At 40.9% G+C, this 15,175-nt stretch overlaps 1 long non-coding RNA gene across 1 annotated transcript in view; it reads right to left on the bottom strand.

The window, feature by feature from the left end:
* The window catches only part of LOC310770538, a 30,606-nt gene that overhangs the window by 5,169 nt on the left and 10,262 nt on the right, over positions 1–15,175 (bottom strand). Inside the window, exon 3 of the long non-coding RNA XR_014552247.1 lies at positions 4,098–4,169. This is a non-coding gene — a long non-coding RNA (uncharacterized lncRNA). The remainder of the gene's footprint in view (positions 1–4,097; positions 4,170–15,175) is intronic.

The following is a 15,175-nucleotide window of genomic DNA, read 5'->3' as shown; positions in this document are numbered from 1 at the left end:
CCTTGAGGTTACCAGCATGTGTTCAAGCTATCCCAGTTCAGAAACAGCATGCAACCACAAAATATACTGCTGAGATATAGCTTAGTATACGGAATGGAAGTTCCAGCAAGTCGGCCACCTTCTGGTATTATTTTGGTATTGCAGGTGAGTGCTAGGGCAATGGCGTCCGTTTTCTCAAAAACCTGACCGAAATACCCACACATTTACGATGATTCCTATTTAGGAACAACGATCCAATTTTTCTGGTACCTGTTCTTGGTAAAACACTGTCTCAATTTTTCTCAGGGAGGCAGAGTTTGTGCAGGCCTCTTACCGCACTGCATCTGCCAGTCTTTGGTGTTCAGCTGTCCTTCCTCAGGTCTCTCGAAGGCACATTACCGATTGTGGGGCAGATGCACCTTGACTGTAGTGCATATACATAGGAACGCCTGCACCTAAGCACTAAGACATCACAGGCTGCCACTCCAACATAGCTGTTTCATTTTAACTATTAAATATAATCCAGTGGTACCTCTGGTTACGAACTTAATTCGTTCCGGAGGTCTGTTCTTAACCTGAAACCGTTCTTAACCTGAGGTACCACTTTAGCTAATGGGGCCTCTCACTGCTGCCAGCATGTGATTTCTCTTCTCATCCTGAGGTGAAGTTCTTAACCCGAGGCACTACTTCCGGGTTAGTGGAGTCTGTAACCTGAAGTGTTTGTAACCTGAGGTGTTTGTAACCCAAGGTACCACTGTATAGGAAGCAGAAGGGTATGTTGTGGCTGGCCGCTGCAGTAAAAAAGAATGCAAGGAGACAGCCGATGTGGCTCCCTCCACTGGGCCACCTGCTCCTCTACCTAATGGGAGGGCTGGCCCTTTCCCCACCACCCTCAAACTCTGACAAGTGTAACTTTTCACATATTCAGGTGGAGGCTTGTTTTACTGACAGCCTATGAGCTTCCACAGCTAAGCGATGCTGAACCACGGCGTGGGCTGGGCCTGGTTGCCTTGACAGAAGCAGAAGCGCAGCTGCTTCCGTGCTTTGCTATGTCACATGCTATAAGTGGACAATGGCACTCAGGGTGGGCAAAGTTTCTATTAATTAAAAAATTTCAGGAGACAAATAAAGAAATGGGAGGGAGGGGGAAGAAAAAGGTGATCGAAACTGAACACAGTATATATGTATATACCGGTAAGTAATGCTATTATTCCAGCAAGCATACAATTATTAACGAGTCATTATAATTTTTTCATAAATGCATTCCAAGGATCGTTATATCTATCCATGCATCTAAAAGCAACCTGTTCACATGTTGCAAGAGTTGTCATATCTTCTATTCATTGATCAAAGGGGGGGGTGTAGTGTTCTCTTTCTAGTGAGTCAATATCAATCTTTTGGCAGAAGTAAGGGCACGAAAAGTCTATCTACGATGACCGACTGTCAAACCCCACATAATTGGTATGTGGTTTAGGATAATATTATCATTTGACGATTTTAATTCCCCAAAAGTAGTATTTATACATCCTAATGCTTTTATCCAAAAATGTGTAAGTGTTGGATGTTGCATAAACATATGTTTCAAAGAAGCAAAATGTGGGCAAAGATGATGACCTCATTGACCGGGGGCTGCTAACATGGGACTGACAGGCTCCCTGGACAGCTTGCAATATGGATTCCTTTTGATGGCTTATGCTCAGACATACACTAGCAGGAATCAAAATATTTGCTAATGTTAAGGTCAAATGATTTGGCATGAGAGAAGGCCAGCTCCCAACTGCAGCACTTTTAATAGACCTACTATATTTGGAGACTGGTTGGCCAGGCTGAAATTTCTGTAGCTCAGATTACTCTGTAAGAAGCCGACGGTAAGAAATATATTCCATATTGTCTGAAGGTCCTTCATACTTACACTTTGGAAGAACTCAAAAGAATCAATCTGAGAAAATGTATGCTAAAAGAGCCAGATTCCCCCGTTTATTTGGGATGGAAATATCAAAAGGTGCCATCCTTTGCACATTTGCTTGGGTGTAAGCCCCACAGGACTCACTCTGACATATGTATGAGTCAATTAGGCCGCCCAAATAAGTAAAATAATTTCCTAGCAGCATAGAATAACCACTTCAAAACTGAGGGGATGGGAATCATGTTTCGTGTCTAAACGAGATTTTGCTAAACTGAATTCATTACCCCGGTTATTGTTTTGGGTTTTTGTAGTTGCTCAGAAAACATGGCCATCGTTACAATAAATGCATAGAATCATTTTGCAATGCACGTTAATTTGACATCTTGTACCCTTTTTAAAAGCCAAGTGTAGGACACTGATCGATAACGCACACCCACAAAACACATCACACCCTCGAGCAATATGGATTCAACTTTCCTATATATGAACATAATAACATGAGGAGAGCCTGCTGGACCAAGCCAATGTTCTAGCATCATGTTCTCACATGAGCCAGCCAAATGCCTGTGAGAAGCACACAAGCAGGACTTGAGTGCAGCAGCACTCTCCCCTCCTATGGTCCCAGCAAGTGTATTCTGTAAGCAGGCCGCCTTGATAGACTTTAAACTGCCAACTTAAGAATTCCACAGAACTGTATGCCCGAGAGGGTTAAAGAAGAAGCACTGCGCCCTCTGCAGGCTTAGACAAAGAACTGGTTTCTTTTCATCAATATTTTATCATGCTTAGAAAAGAACTTGGCATTAAAGGTGCTATTTTAGTTTCCTTTGTTAAAAATATGCCTCTTTTCCTCAAAGCTCCCATTATTTGTTTGTTTATTCTGATTTTTTTAAAAATATTATGAATACAACAGAAAAAGCAATTTAAATTTAAAATAGTAATAATAACAATAATTTTAAAACAGCAGCAGCAGCAACAACAATAAACCATCACCAGCTGACATTAAAAATGAGAATATTCTATCAATCCTGATTTCAGTGTATAAAGTAATGCGCACTATCCAAATATCTGAACAGGTATTTCAACAAAAGTGAGATTAAAAACCACGTGTTCATACGTAAAAATGCCCCTTACCGTATATATTAAAATATTTCTGGCTAGGCAGAGCTCTAGCTATGTGTTTAAACAGTCCTTTTGTTTCCCCACCCCCACCCCTCTGCAAGCCACTGAGTTGAAGTTGATAAATTGTCAGAGTTAAATGTATAAATTAAAGATTCAGGTATGCACATGGAGTATCTATTGTTTCGAGTTGTTAGACAGCCAATGTATAGGTTTTTAATTTCCCATGAAAACGTGTGCATTGAAAGGGAGGCTCAAATTCTTGCCTGCCCCTCATAAATATATATTTGAATTGTGGAGGGAATGGACAAGGAAAAAAACAGCACTTCTCATTTATTAGCAGGGAAAGGACTGGACAGATAGCATGGCCCGCTTTTCTGTTCAGGCCTGACTTTCTAACCTAGGTCTACAGCTGCTGTGACCGGGGTCAAGTGATATGTCACTCTGTCAGATCACACAGAGAGGCAGTGGCTCTTCCCGGATTAGAACTCAGCCACATGGCCCCTCTGAAAAGATTTCTAAGAAGTGCCAGAGCTGACTGTCCACTGCTTAAACCTTATGCTAAAAGGTTTTAGACATCTCAGTCAAAAGGTATTGTAAATATGGGGACAAAGCGTGTAAATTCTTAACTGTGGGACCTTCATAGGAGAGAGCCAGACTTCTGATCTTCGATAATTAAACTGGGTAATAAAAGCTATACTATGGAAATATGAGTTCAGTTTTATACTGGTCCACAAGTGCCAAAATGTTTCTTGCTAATGAGCTCAGATATGTCACCTTTGCAGTAACAGTTTTGTCTTAAAAGCAGGTGATTATGATGTGGCATTATAACCGAATCCAGATTTGCTTCTCCAACCTTTTGTCATCATGGTGCAACTCCCCATATCCACCTCCACCCCATTTTATTGTATACAACGCTAGGTTTCTTATTCCTTTGGACATCCGTTAATTATGGTGTCTTACAAAAACTCCACACCTAGAAATAGTGAAGGGGCTATAAGTCTAGGAAGTCCATGGCTCAAAACTCACCGCCAACAGGAGGTCCAGCTTTGGCAGTCTTATTTCTGCAAAATGAAGATGATAAATACTGACTTACTTTACAGAGCTGTCGTAAGGATTACTGGGGAGAGTCCAGCTAGGAGGCTCCTTAGAGACATCTGGTTTCCCACTGTGAAAACAGGATGCTGAACCAGAATAGGTAATAGTCCTGATCCAAAATGACTGCTATTTTCCAATAGTTTCACCGTCCTTCTCTCTTTTAAAAGGCTTGGTTTGTGGTGATTTGCATGCCGACTGGCAAAGTGATTTTGACTTGCCTGGTAAGAAGCAATGATGGTCTGTGAGGCAACTGTGACATGGAAGGTGAATCCCTATCCCTGTCCCCCCCTGAATTTCTTGCTTGAACTGCTACCATCACCTGCCCTGCATAGCTGGAGCCCTTAACAAATTCCACAAATTAGCAGTTTGCGAGAGGGATCAAGAGACTGGATTTGTCCTTCCTCGGTTCCTTCTCTCCCTGATCAGTGGGACTGCACTATGCGTTGGCTACTTCCCCCTCCACCACTACATGATCTGCAGTGTGGTTATTTCCACCCATTCCTTTCCTTTTGTCTTTGGTATTTGTGTGGCTTTAAAAAAACAACATGCTGGCCACATGACCTGGAAGCTGTCTGTGGACAAACGCTGGCTCCCTTGGCCTATAGAGTGAGATGAGCGCCGCAACCCCAGAGTCGTCCACGACTGGACCTAACAGTCAGGGGTACCTTTACCTTTACCTTTGAAAAAACAAACCAATTTTTGTTTCAGTGCTAAAGTGCAAGTGCAGTTGTAATAATAATCATCATCCCTTTTTTTTTTTTTTTTGCTTGGCTTATATTTCTGTCACGTGATTAAGGTTTTAAATGATAATTTTAGGTTATATTTTAGTGATCAAGATTTAATATATATTTTTAACTGCCGCTATATCTGAATTGTCTCTGTTATAACCAATTGCAATTCAATGCATTCCTGTTGTGTTTCATGATTTTCCGGATATTGTAAGTGAGCGAGAACTGGTATGTGACCGTAATAATAAAAATAAATAATAATAAAATTCTATTTCTGTCACATGAGGTTTGGGCCTCATGTGGTTCACACATGGGAGTGGGCAACTGAAGCACATTGGGGTGGGATGAATTCTGTCACAGCCTCTATTTCTGTTCATACCAGGAAATAATTAGTGAAAGAGACATCAGCTAGCATCTCGCAAGCTATCTCTGCTTGCATCCAGAGAAAGCAAGATACACAAAAATGAGGCTATTATGAGGGCCAGAGAGAGAGCAGATTAGGCCCTTAGGCCTCTCGCCATATCCACACCCTACGTCTAAAGCACCATTATACGACTTTAACAGTCATGGCTTCCCCCACAGAACTGTGGGAACCGTTGCTTGTTAAGGGGACAAAGCTACAATTTCCAAAGTGATTTAACAACCAATCTCCCTTCCCAAGGAACTCTAGCAATTGTAGCTCTGTGAGGGAAATAGGGGGTTTCTAATAACTTTCAGCACCCTTAGAAAAGTACAGTTCCCAGGAGTCTTTGGGGGAAGATAGGACTGCTATAGTATAATGGTGTTTTAATTGTATGGTGCGAATGTGGCCTACTCTAAAGTGCCACATACCTGCCATTTACTACAATGATTAATATTCTTTTTATTAGTATCACATAGCTTCCAACATTCCTCAGATGAAAACAGGGACACCCTATTTCATCATCATCATCATCACCCTGCCCACCTGACTGGGTTGCCCCAGCCACTCTGGGCAGCTTCCAACATATATAAAAATATAATTAAACATTAAACATTTCCCGTATACAGGGCTCCCTTCAGATGGCTTGGGGGGGGGTCAGATAACTCCATACCCTCCAACATTTCTCTGATGAAAAAAGGGATGTCCTAAGGAAAAGCGGGACATTCTGGGATCAAATCAGAAACCGGGACAGCTTCTGTAAATCCAGGACTGTCCCTGGAAAATAGGGACACTTGGAGGGCCTGGTATCATCCACAAGCCATTCCTATACCAGACTCACCAGAATGTGCTAAATGAGCACAAGATTAAGTATACCATGAGAGTCACAATTAGCCCAAAGGAGAGACTCCTAGCATTTCATTAAAGAGGCTTAAGTAATCTTTGTTTTAAATCAGCGCTCATGGGAACATAAAAACTTCATTGCCTGCAGTGTACATTCAGTTTATCTCCTGAATTCTAAATTCTGCATTAACAGCAGTCATGTAAAAGTGTTAGAGAGATTCAAATTAGTTTTTGGGTGTCTCTTTTGAAAACATTCTCACATCTAGTGACAAAATCCAGCTAGAAATTCCCCAGATCCCCTCCTTTCTTTCGCTGGAAGGCGTGATCAGTGTTGGCATCTGATTGCTGGGTGCATCTCATTGGATCAGGGCCTTTGAGGTGATGTTAGATGATATGAAGTTTCAACCTTGATCAGTTTTTTGCACAAGGAAACCATTGAGTGATGTAACATTTAGCCATTGAGTGATGTTACATTTACTTAATTGTTGTGTAGTCTGCCATAGAAAAACTGAAGTTGGTACTTGTGCTTTGATGTATATATTCCTTTCTATGTATCACATAGATTCATTAGGTGCTTTAGATAGGGTCCTATCTCTCAGTCACAATAATCCCATTGATAAAGTGGGAATAGTAACACTATTCACTGTCTCATATGGGATATTGAGGAAATGACAGGGAAATGTTTTTTATCTTCACTGAGTTTGGGGGATAGGGCTGGCTGTAGATAAAAATTAATTAATGATCAAAGGAGTCAATGTCATCCCAAAGCAAAAGTTTATAATAGCACTGAAGTAACAAGATCTTCATTGGGGAAATGTTGGACTGAAAATTTCAGAGTCGTTATGGCTCCATTGGAATCAGGACTAACCAGTAACCATTCTTAGCGAAGCATATAGATATAAATATTAGATAATAAATATAGACAAAGAAAGAAAGATATAAGACAAATGTGTAAAAGCACCCATATCAGAAAAATAACTTGCACAGTAAAAGAAAGGCAAATAAAATGTATAGACAATTAACGGGCGAAGCCTTTTGCAATATATGTTGCTTGAGAAACCAACAATTCCATGGAGACAAGAAAGCATTTGACACATTTTGACCCCAAAGGCGGCATTCCAAATCTTTTCAATAGTGTCCTATGAGAAGCAGCTTGTATGACTTGGACCAAACTAACTTTTAAACTGTTACCTAAGTGGCAAACATGAATAATTGCAGACCCTGTCTGTTTTTCATAGATCAGAAATACCTAGGATAGAGACGTTCTTTAAGTTTATTGCAGGGTCTACTCAAGCACATGCTTAGGCAACTGTGAGCAGGACCTGGTTTCTTAACTGCAAAATTGCCCGTTTATTCACAGACCTGACATTTCCTTTTCCAAATGTTGGACTTGGATGACAGCAGGCACTTCATTGTTTGTTTGTTATTTTTAAAAGTGGATTATTGTCATAAAGCCTACATAGAAGTACTTTCTGTCCTAAGTCTATGGTTTTATTCCCACCTGCCACATTTATTTCCCACTACAGTAATTTCTTCTACTGGCTATGTATCTGCACCCAATACTTGCATCATAGCTGTTGTTAAAGTAGGTTGTTTTCTAACCATGGTTTACTAGGCAAAACTGTTAATATTTAGCACTTCAGCCTCCAAGAGTGTTGTCTGAACATACACATTTTCAATTTCAAGGCAGTTATGTGTAGCGAGAAACTAGCCAAGCCAGCATAGGAGCACATCGAGCTTGGGCACCCAGCAGCAAGCATGCCTTGTGTTGCCAAAGAAAATAAGAAAAGGCTGAGCATTAGACAGACAGACAGAATAAATGTGCTTTTTCTCATGCAAAAGGATAAAAAAAAATTAGATGCAAACTTTACATTTAAAACTGCATTGTTCCCCTTTTAATCTGGCCACCATCCGAGTGGTGATCTGGATGTTAGAGAAGAGATGAATGGGAGACATTGGCAGGGATTGGAGCTTGCGGATGAATGTGGAAATGTAGAATGGATGTTTCTTTTTTCTGGCTTTGAGTTGACTGTTGTTTCTGTCTGTTTTTGAGAACTGATCCAAGGGACAGGGAAGTCAGTGTGGGCGCCTCTAAGGAAGGCCCTCCTCTACAGCTGCAGCTCAGCGGATTAGGAAGCTTCATCCACAAGGCAACATTACACAAGTAGCCTTTGAACAAAAGTCATAGATACTATTAATGATATGGTAATCCTTAATCGAGCTACCTCCCAGTAGTGATTATACTGACATGGGAAGAATATCTAAGTCGTAAAAGCAGCCCATAACAACACTGCGCTATTGTTCGCCCCAAGCTTGACCACGACTAACTTTTACCAGCATCTCTAACGTCACCTTTCTCTCCCCCCCCTCACCATCACCACCCTGATCCTACTTATTTTTAAGATGGGCTTTTTTTTCTCCCCCCCAAGTTCCCACACACATTTTGTACCGTCTCAAAATTCACACTGCCAAACGCGTCAAGCGATCATTTCCATCCGAGACCAAAGACCACACAAAGGTTAGTTCTGTAGGTCCCAGTGAAGATGTTTTAATTGGCTGACAAAAGGCACAGTGGATCATTTGACTTGTAAATCCTCTCTCTCTCTGAGATAACACAGCCGGAATTAGACAAGTCTGGTGTTCACTGTAGTGCTGCACCCAATATTCTCCAGCAAATATTTTTTGACATGAAATGAAGGGATTCAGGAGGCTACAGCCAATATGTTTCTGGACCCATAGTTTGGATTTTTTTGCACCTGTTCATAACAAATTTGAAGCCCCTCTTGGTTGCTACTACAGTATCAATTCTCCTCCCACCCAAATACATTCTCTTTTTCTGAGACTCCAATCCCAGTGATCCCCTTCTGGAGTTTAAAGTTATCTGGAGAGTACCTCTTACAGATACTCCTGCATGCTGAGGTAGAAGAGTGGGGACCAGAGATCAGGTGACACCCATATTTGGAATGTCCTCCTTTGGCCTACATAGCTTATTGCTACTCCTTTGAATTTTGCAGTGTCATCCTATACCTATACCATTCTACCCAGAAGTAAATCCTGCTGAGTTCAATGTGATCTTGGTCCCAGATAAATGCATATAGGATTAGACCTTAGACTCCAGGTAAAGAGAGTTTTCTTTGGCCAGGGCTTTTGAATTTTTTTGTTGCTTTCTGCTCGTATTGTAATACTAATAATTTAAATGTGTTGCTGCTTTTGAATTTGTGCCGCTCCATCCATTCTCAAAACCAAAATCTTTGGAGAAAAATAAATATTTGTGGAGAGAGTTAAATCTGCCCTTGTAGAAACCAGCTTTGCCACAATTCCACAGAAGCATTTCAGTCCCACACTTTCGAAATGTGGCATCAATGTGAGTGCATGCAACTAGGAATATTCAGTGTTGCTTAAATAAATGAAGAAAAATGAGAGAAGGCTGCCTGGGAACCATATGATGACCTGTACCAGGATAACACTGGGACAGGCTGCAGAATTGATTTGTCGATTGCTAAGTCAGTGTTTCAGTTCTGCCATAAAATACCTTCACCAGTCACAGCCTCTGCATCCTAATGATAAATACAGTAATGGAATGCTTTATTTGGCTTTTAAGTTCCATGTTAAACCAATATTGTTGGCTATTTTATTTTGAAAAGTAAAACTTTTGAAAAAACACAAAAATCTAATGGTGCTTGGATACCAGAAGAATCCTCAAGTTAGTTTCGTCCCCATAAAAGGTTAAGACACATGCAATCACTAGTAGTTTGTGATAGAGCTATGATGGATAAGTCTTATCAAATGGGGAGTGGAACATAAACCTAACCCATTGCAAACATTATGGGTTTGTATGTGTGCAGACACAATATCCACCACTCTTGTTTTTACAAGCATTTAAAAGCTTCAAGGGAAATCGAGAAAGAATGAATTCTCATTCACTCAGAACTCTGGACTTATCTCCTAGGGAAGACTCAATATGCACACCCTTCCCCAACATATAACCTGCCCATTATAACAGAACCAACACTAGGAACGCAGATCTAAGCAGTCAGACACAGAAACACCTTCAATAAAAAAGCTTCACTAAAAAAGTATGTCTTACAAACCTTTTGAAAAAGTTGTTCACTTGTCACACTTGCAAACATATTCCCAGTTCAAACAAGAACGTTTTCACACATGAGATTAAGAATCACCAGATTTGAGCCACTTTCATATTCTTTCTGCCATCTGTGAGTATTTTCAAAGCATGACAAGTTGGAATAAAAATTGCAAGTGCCTTGTAGCCCGTATAGGTTTTACCTCCATGGTAAGGACCAAATTTAAGCCTAGGTTGATTCAACTCTCAAATCTGAAAACGCTTGAGCTCTTGTGTGTGAAAATGCCCTGAATGTCAAACTTTGTTCAGTACTTAAACACCAATTAAGCTGTCACTGAATGAGGCAAATTGCATTTCCTGAAAATATTAAATGCTATAAAATGCAACACGGCCAGATAGCCTGAACCTGCTCTCGTGGATTATTGCAAAGCTTCTCTAGCAAACAGAAATTGATTGACATATGACAAATTCAAAAAGTCGAGGCTGTAAATTGTGAATCAAACATGGGTATGAACTGGGGAAATTTGACATTTCCATCTTCATCAAGGGGGATTCTGTCAAGTAGAAGCTCAAACTCTTCATCAGTAATCTGCACGCCAAACTTGGAACAAACAGCAGTTCGCTGCAGTCACTCATGGAGTTCACATTTGGGTCAGCGGAACCTACAATACCCCAAGCATATGGCTGCCATTAACTCTTTGTTACAGCTTCGGTCCCCAAGATCAAGAGCAGCACGTGAATATCAGAGGTTAATCAGGGTTTTGATCGCTTCAGCTTTCTCTGAGAAAGAAATTCTGCCACAGAAATCCTTCCATTGGTGGTGCACAGAAATAGAAATACCAGCATACTGAGCGATGTGTGATTGTCCCCTTTGAAAAGTTATTCATTACACTAAAACACTGGTATCGCTGAAACTAGTTAACTCTGAAAAGGCCTTTTCTTTGGACTGTTTAGCATGAAAGAAAATGTAGAGAAAATGTGAGAGGGTTTCTTTTTTCTTCTTTTTTTCCGAGGTTGCAAAAGGCTTCTTACTGCCTTTTCGCAAAGCATTTTCATAATGGCCTTCGATACATTTTGCATACAAATATTTTTAAAGCGCCTGTGTTTATTCACAGGCAAGAAAGTGTTTTCATAAAAACATAATCCATGAAATACCGGCATAAATAGGAATGACTTCAGCGATAATAATGAACAAGGCATTCATTCTCCATTTTGCAGAGCTGATAAGGCAGGGCTGGCTTCTGGAGAGCTGGGGAGAAAAGGCTTCCTTTGGGGCAAGCCAATGAAAGGGTTTACTTGTGCAATGTGGATTTGTTGTTTTGGTCCCACCATTCGCCTTTCCCTGCTGCTCCATATAAATCAACAACCGGAATAAACTTCCTTTCATATGCATGACATTTAAAACATAAAGTCACAAAAGGAACTTCTTCATTTTTTGTTTGTCCTTGTTTACAACCATCTGCCCAGATTGCTTCCCCCCATAGCTGTCAACGTTTCCCTTTTTAAAAGGGAAATTCCCTTATTCCGAATAGGATTCCTCGCAAGAAAAGGGGAAAGTTGACAGCTATGCTTCCCCCCTCCCCCATCAAGTCTATTAAACAGTTAGGAGGAGATAAACAGTTGCTTCATCTATGTGCTGCTTCCACGAATTGGCTATGCTTATTCATTTGATTGGTTTCACAGATTTCTAAACTGCTTCTAAACTCTCAAACTGTTGGACAATGAGATGAAATGAGATAACACACAAAAGATGCAGGACCTTTCCAGTTGGCCAAATTATTAATGATTTGTGATCATGATGGTATCAGAGCAATTATACATGATCCTGCTATTAATGCTGTTTCAGCTTGCAAAGGTTTTAGGGTATGCATACTGCTTTGTTTCTAATGAGTACATGTCCCTTAACTTCCTTGCGGAAATCATGTAAGTTGTTGTAACACAAATAACATTGAGGGAGCATCGCAGAAAAACTAATAGGGTGAAACTATGTGTGGACACCACCCATGCACTATTATTGCATTGATGCAAAATTGCAGAAGCAGTGGCTTGGGGGTCCCATAGACTAAAAAAAAACAAGATAAAAAAGATACAGACTATAAAATCAATAAAAACCCATTTCTAAAATTTGTACAATTGCACAAACCAATGTTGTTGGTGTATTTATATACAGTGGTACCTCGGGTTAAGTACTTAATTCGTTCCGGAGGTCCGTACTTAACCTGAAACTGTTCTTAACCTGAAGCACCACTTTAGCTAATGGGGCTTCCTGCTGCTGCTGCGCCGCCGGAGCACAATTTCTGTTCTCATCCTGAAGCAAAGTTCTTAACCCGAGGTACTATTTCTGGGTTAGCGGAGTCTGTAACCTGAAGCGTATGTAACCCGAGGGACCACTGTAATGCCTTTGTATCTGAGTTTTTGGTTCACCTTTTTTAAAGATGATGCAGAATTGTTGGGAGAGGTCTGTGGATTAGCCACCCAGAAACACTTGGTGGGGTTTGAGGATTAGCCACTCCTGCTAGGCAAATACCTAATTATTGTTATTGTTATTGTTTTTATTTGTTTGTACCCCACCCATCTGACTGGGTTAACCCAGTCAGATGGGTGGCTTCCAACATATATAAAAACATAACACAAAATTAAACTTTTAAAAACTTCCCTTCAGATGTCTTCTAAAGGTTGTATAGTTACTTATCTGCTTGACATTTGATGGGAGGGTGTTCCACAGGGTTGGCACCACTGTCAAGAAAGCCCTCTGCCTGTAGCTTCACCTCTCAAAGTGAGGGGCACACCAGAAAGCCTTCAGAGTTGGACCTTAGTGTCTAGGTGGTGGAGACACTCCTTCAGGTATACAGGGCCATGGCCGTACATACTTCCTATTGAACTCAGTGGTCTTACTTCTAAATAGACGTATACAATCACACTGTAAGTTCTCACTGAAATCAATGGGACATAAGTACAAGTAACTTGTAGCCAATCGATGATTATGAAAACTATTATTAATAATAAAAGTTGCATTCTTTTTATTACACGATGCAATAAGTGCAATTGATTGAAGCAATAATTTGAATATTCCAACCTTTGCTGGCACCCTTCTCTGATCCCCTCTACCCTTACTAGGTAAAGGTAAAAGTAAAGGTAAAGGACTCCTGGACGGTTAAGTCCAGTCAAAAGTGACTATGGGGTTGCAGTGCTCATCTCACTTTCAGGATGAGGGAGCCGGTGTTTATCCACAGACAGCTTTCCAGGTCATGTGGCCAGCATGACTAAACCGCTTCTGGTGCAACAGAATACTATGATGGAAGCCAGAGCACATGGAAACGCCATTAACCTTCCAGTCGCAACAGTACCTATTTATCTACTTGCACTGGCATGCTTTAAAACTGCCAAGTTGGCAGGAGCTGGGACAGAGCAACGGGAGCTCACCCTGTCGCGGGGATTCAAACCACTGACCTTCTGATCAGGAAGCCCAAGAGGCTCAGTGGTTTAGACCACAGCGCCACCTGCGTGCCACTACTAGCCCCCCCTACCCATTGCAATAAGGGTCAGAAGGCTGAAGTGGCAGAAGTGATCTGGGTGGTGGGTGGGACGTGCCCAAATCCTGAACAGGGGCAGATCCACTATAAGACTAATGAAGCTTAAGCTTCAGGGCACCTAATCCTGGAGGGGCAGCAGAAGCGACTTTACTCCATATGGCTTTTAAAAAATGGAGTCTAGTAGACCCAATTTGAGTCACATGACTCAAATTGATTATTTGTTGTGTATATTTCAACAGTCCCGAAGTTTGAGAGTCAGCTGTTGTAAAAGTGGAGGGTCGCGGTACAGCCATTTTAAGCAAAATCCGAGATGCAGTAGTTTTTTGTTTTAATTGTGGTAATCTGGCATGGAATAACCCCACTGAAGAATATAACAGTGGCTACCCAGATCTCGGTGCTTATTGTGAAAGGGCCTCCAAAACAGTTCAAACTTCATGCCCCCCCAAATGTATGTCCGCCTGCCACTGAGCTTGAGGCATAAATCTTCTTGTACTAGAGCCCACTTTATCAGATCTAAGCAATGGGTACTCTGCCATCTAGTGGCAGAAAAATATTCAGCTGTAGCAAAGCTCGGTTGAAATGTAACTTAGGCTACCTACTGCTCCTACAAATCTCACAATGTAGGCACATCCCTCCCAGGGATTGGTGACTATATCCATTTTAGATTCTAATATTTGCATTCTTAAATTAAGTTCTACACATTTCCATGTCACTTTTCATTCTTTTTTTAAATCCTCATGAAAATTCACTAGCATTTTTGTGTGAATTTGTCCCCATATGTGCATTGTTTATGCAACATAAATTTCCAAATTTTGATCCTTGTGATTTATTCATTGTTTTAGCCAGCTTGTAATTTATTCTTAACCTACTCAACTTCATTATAGCCTTGCTAACTATTTCCAGAGTTTAGTTTAGTTTATTTACCAGCTTGTAATTTTACTGATTCCGAACTTGCTTGACTTCATTATAGGCTTGCTAGAAAGTTGCCAACAGAGACAGGAACACAAAATGGCACTAGGTTGCTAATTTGCTTCAGCAGCAGCCTATGCAGCCTTTGGACAAAATGTGGAAGGGGAGAAATGAAAAAGGAAAAGGTTACTGCTCAGAAATCACATGCAGAAGTTCTGTTCTATTTATGCTCACCATTCTGTGTGACAGCTTGACACAGAGCAGGTGACGTTATAGACACCCGGGATCTTGGCTCTGTTCCTGAAGTCACATGCATGGCTATGTTTTAAATACTGACACCAGCACAAATTCCCTTATGCAATGCATTTCAGCACATCAGATTGGTTGTATGAACTTTCCAATGTATGAGCAGTTCACATGAAGCATCACCTTTTGCAGAATATTCATAATGCATAAAATTATGATCCAGACACTGCTTAGGAGTCCTTCACATTGCATCCCTTTCCTGCTTCTTTTTATCTCACTTGCAAACCATCACATATGATGCTGGTAGTCTACATTGCTATACAACCATGGGGACAT

The sequence above is a fragment of the Podarcis filfolensis genome (genome assembly GCF_964270895.1).
Source record: "Podarcis filfolensis genome assembly, chromosome: 9".
In the NCBI taxonomy this organism is placed as follows: Eukaryota; Metazoa; Chordata; class Lepidosauria; order Squamata; family Lacertidae; genus Podarcis; species Podarcis filfolensis.
The sequence above is the reverse complement of the archived record's forward strand: the minus strand, read 5'-3'. Positions and strand labels throughout refer to the sequence as shown.